The following is a 5,069-nucleotide window of genomic DNA, read 5'->3' on the forward strand; positions in this document are numbered from 1 at the left end:
GTTATTCACATATGGAAGCGTTCGTCTAATCCTAGAGAAACACTAATAATATGAGAAACTCAATATAAATTATATAACATACGCTTATCACTTTTATAATCAGTAAGAAAATTAAATAGTTCGGCGTGATGGTTCCACATAGAATTACCACATTAATTGTATGTATATTTATAACTAGACGACGGACGCCCGCGCACGCTCAGGCACAATATATATGATACGACAATAATCATGAATATTCTTTTCTACATCTTCTGAAACCTTCAAAATGTTTAGTTTTATATTCTAAAAAAATTACACGATGGTGTCGGTGTCCATAAGAAGCAATAAAACCAAAAAAAGTTGAAAATGCCATCCAAAGCTGGAATATAAATAAGTTTCAAAAGAGAAAGAGAACGAGAAGAGAGGAACTGATATATTTAGATAAATGCGCAACCCACGTTTAGCATTGACTTGCAATTTTATTTATTGTTTTCAGCTGCTGGTGCCAATTTTCCTTAATTGTCATTGTTGATGAGAGTGTTTGGAAACATATATTTCTCCAAGATGGCAGAGTAAGGCTTTGCAGATTACTGCTGATGCTGACAATAATTCCTGTTCCCAAGGGCCTTGTCACACACAAGGTTTTCGATCAGTCTGGAGACAAAACGCAAAGCAATTAAGGAGAAAGGAAAAAAACAACAAAATCCAAATGATGAAAAGGAGAAATGAACCATACATCAAGGCGTTTTTGTATCCAGAGCCTAGTGTTATTGAGGAAATCTCATTGTTCTGTAAATCAACAAGTGTGAATTGCCTTCCACTAATGCCACCCGTGTTCAATGTGCCATTAAATGCATTGTTCCTCGGCTTCCTGTTCAATGTGCCATTAAATGCATTGTTCCTCGGCTTCCTGCATAAGTTATTAAGATTATTCCTGCCATTGCACGTACTTAGACATGGAATGTTCAGTTAGGATCACGATACTCATATTTGTTGTAATTGAGGAAAAGCAAAAAGTTTATGAGGCACTGATCCTTAGAGTGATCCATACTCAATGAATCTGAGCATATCACCAGTTCTTCCAACTTAGATTCATCATACTTTTTGAAAATTCATAGTTGCATTCATAACTGATTATTACTCACAGAGTGGTGAGTGACTATAAGTCTAGAACCATAGCGGCGCCTCTAATTTATGAAAGGAATTATTGCTATGGTCCACCTTGTACCAAAAATAGCTCAGCAAATCAGGATTCTGGATATTTTTAATGCAAGCCTTACAGATAATTAAGGGAATTCATTCCACTTAAATCTAGTAGTGGATCGGACAGTTCGTTGTGAGCCAAATTCCTAAAAAGCATAAATAAGAGCACAAATGAACTACTTTAATTTCAAGACAATTGAATGAGCAATGATGGGGGGAAATATACTTACAACTCTACGACACTTGTGAGATTGTTGAGGTTGGATGGGATGCAACCATTTAAGGCATTTCTATCGAGTCGATTGTATATGTTAGGTCATATTAGTACCAGCAAAGATAAAGATTACAAGCATATAATCCAAAATAAAAAGGTGGAAGTAGCATGAAAGGTAGGATAAATAAGAAAGTCTATTCTACTCATAGAACTTCAATTGTCTTAACAACTCCTAGTGTAAATGGAATGCTCTCACTAAGCTGATTCCCATCAACAGTCTGTCATTCAAAAGTTTACAAAGTAAGGATTGGAGGGCCGAAAGAATAACGAGAATCCCTTTTTTGTTTCTTGACTTACATGTGTATTAGCACCTTTCAGCACTAAAAAGAATGTCTGGAACGGAGCCGAAAGTTGGTTTTTGTTAAAATGGTTGCGATAATGACATAATGTAGAAGTCAGACCTAAGGAGTTATACATCCTAACTTAATAACAGCATGTAATATGAATAAATAAAGTTAAGTGTGTTGCTTTTTTCAGAAGGTCCAATCCCGGGATTGAGGAGGTTGAAACAGGAATCGGTCCCGTTAACTGATTATCTGCTAGATCAAGCCAGTAGAATTTTGACATATTACCAAGAGTTTGTGGGAACTCACTAGTGAAATTATTTGAGTTAAGTGCTCTATCAAAGAAATTGACATGGAACTATACAAATTGATGATATACACCAAAAACAAACATGAGTTAATATGATTGAGAAATTCTTACAAGAATGATAACTCAACAAGTTTTCCCAATTCCCTCGGTATACTGCCACTGAAGCTACAACTAGTAAGGATTCTGAAATGTAAAATAGAGGCATTTACATACATGTAAGTTATGTATGTCTCGAAAGAAATTTTGACTAAATCATGATACAAGTTACTAAGGAGAAAGAAGATCAAATAATCATTCTATGACAAAAATGTAATATCCTCTTTATTTTGTGTACATAACAGGTATACAGGACCATCAAGTTTTAATAGTCTTACTATATGTTAGTTTTTGCAGATCCTCTATCCTCGGAGAAAGTGAACCTGTAAGTCCTTGATTAAACGACATGTCTCTGCAATGCAAGTTTAGATACTGAAGTGAACAAATTATGGAGACAAATACAAGCTTAGTCTAATATTCAGCAGAAGCTTATTGATCTTAAAACCAACTCACAAGTAAATTAGTTTGATTAGCCCTCCAATATCACCACTTAATTTTCCTTTCTGTCCCATCGTTAATAATCCCCTGATGAAACAATAGACACAATCAATGCTTAACAAGTGCTAATCCCAGTAGCGATAACAAGCTTACACAAACTTGGAACCCTGAACTTGTCCATGAACCACAGCTACATTACAACAACAATAACAATATATATATAATGTAATCCCACAAATGAGGTATGGGGAGGTACTTTCTAACTCATAAAAACAAAACCCTACCAAGAAAAAAAACTAAACTTTACCTGAATCCCAACAAAACTAAAGCTAAAGCAGCAATTAACCAAGCTTTCCCATTGTTTTTTTTTCTTGAAATTCAATTAAAAGAAACCTCAATAAAAACCAAAAATGTTTAATTCTAAAATATCATAAATTTCAAAAAAAATTCTATACTCAACTGGGAAATGAATGTTAGTAATGCAAAAATGAAAAAGAAAGATTTCAGTGTAACCTATATAGCATATATATGTTTCTCTCTATATGTATAGATTGGACGAGAGTATCTTTTTCTGTCTCTCACTCAACCAAGATGCTGAAGTTTTCAGCACCACTTTAAATAGTCTACTTCTTAATTTTTGTTAAGTTTTTTATAATCTTTACGTGTCACTTTATAAGCATAAAAATCACAGTAAACACTTATATGTAGAATCTTTTGTTGGAAGAAAAAGTAACAGAATGTTTGTATCCTGAGGATTTACTCGAGATGTGCTAAAGCTGGGCCAGACATCATGATTATACAAAAAAAGATATAGGTATATATATGAATTTATCTACCCCAACACACCCATAATGAAGCAATGAGAAAAACCCATATCAAAAATCAAGAATTATAGCTTAACTTTTTGAATCTAATGCTAAATCAAAAAACAAAAATCAGAACTTTAACAAATTAAACAAAAAACAAGAAAGCTATAATCATACTCTACAATTCAAAAAGAACACTTTACTTTTTAAAAAGAAAACTTATGATATGGGATTGTTAAGATCTTCAATAGACACATAAATTAATACTAAAATTACAAAACAAAAAGTTAGAAATTTAACAACAGATTAAATAAAAACCTAAGAAAATCTATAACTACCTCGAATAACTATCCACCCAAATTCGAAAGCACAAAATTGAAAGAATAAAAGTGAAGAAAAGAAGGGGAAGATGAAGAACTTACCTTCAGCATTCCACAACAGAGAGAAGATTGCTATTTGTTTATGCAGGAGCTGTGGATGAACGGAATAATGATAAGGCATAGAAGCCACGTATGTGAAAGCGGTGGATCACCTGAAATGACAAAAATGCGCTCAACTAATTCAAAAAAGACAACAACCACACATGTTGATCCCAGCTACTTTCTCACACTTCTAATTAAGTAGAAATCCACGATAAAATAGATGACATAAGGAATGATCTCAGGAAGTGAAGTCCAAGTATCGCAAAGTAGCTTCCTATGAACGTGAAAATATCGACATTTTGCTATAATAGTGGCCATTAGCTTTAACATTCTCATTCAAGTTTGTTTCATGTTTTCATAATCGAGACTCTTCCATGACCATTTCTTCAAGAGTTTTCATGGCCGCCTCCTAGCTTTCCTTTTCAAAGAAAAAATGGAGGCTAAAAGCAATAAATTTGTGTGAAGTCCTGTGTCTCCATCTCCAAACAAGACAAAATATAAGTCGTAACTTCACTTTTAAATTTCTACTAGTTGTCAATTTGGGTTCACTTTTTTTACTTTTATTTTTTCTACAAATACAAAAGTTACCAGGATGCTGACGGTGCGGAAATGAGGATATTGTGATGAATGTGTGTACTTATCAAAAGAGATAGGGTTAGAATTGAGATTATTTGGAAGATGGTGGGAGTGATTTCAATGGAGGATAAGATGCGAGAAATGAGGTTACGCTGGTTCGGGCATGTGATGAGGAGAGATGCGGAGGCTCTAGTTTGGAGGTGTGAGAATTTGACTATGGATAGTTTTAGATAGGGTAGAGATAGCCAGAAGAAATATTGGAGGAAGGTGATTAGGTAAGAGTACATTTGTTCGGGGAGTACAGACCGAATCGTTAAGTCATACCGAACTGATGAATCAAATCAAACTGAGGAAAAAAATTGACTTATGATTTAGTTTGATTGGTTTGGTGTTGGCAAAAAAAAAATGATCATTCTTGGTTTGGTTTGATTTGTTATTAGCAAAAATAAAAAATAAAATCTAACCCAAACCGAACCGACGTAATACATATATAATTTTAAGTTTTTATAGTAAAAAAATACTACTTATAATCTATTTTCTAATTACTTTCATTATTTTTTTTATATTCAGAAAATATATATATATATATATATATATATATTCTTGGACCTTTAATTATAGTATTTTTTCATTAATAACAAATTAATACAAAACCTAATATTAATATAAAAATTTAAA

The 5,069-nt window shown here is 33.1% G+C and overlaps 1 long non-coding RNA gene across 2 annotated transcripts; it reads right to left on the reverse strand.

The window, feature by feature from the left end:
• Positions 1–255: 255 nt before the first annotated feature.
• On the reverse strand, positions 256–4,305 carry LOC124898896. Of its 2 annotated transcripts, XR_007055778.1 has the most exons (6): positions 3,816–4,304; positions 2,603–2,674; positions 2,428–2,501; positions 2,165–2,236; positions 719–892; positions 256–636 (listed from the first exon to the last, which is right to left on the reverse strand). It is a non-coding gene; the product is annotated as an uncharacterized LOC124898896 (long non-coding RNA). The 2 variants fall into 2 exon arrangements; XR_007055779.1 differs by lacking the exon at positions 2,165–2,236 and having other exon boundaries at positions 3,816–4,305.
• Between the last annotated feature and the right edge of the window lie 764 nt (positions 4,306–5,069).

Source organism: Capsicum annuum, chromosome 5, assembly GCF_002878395.1.
Source record: "Capsicum annuum cultivar UCD-10X-F1 chromosome 5, UCD10Xv1.1, whole genome shotgun sequence".
Lineage (NCBI taxonomy): Eukaryota > Viridiplantae > Streptophyta > Magnoliopsida > Solanales > Solanaceae > Capsicum > Capsicum annuum.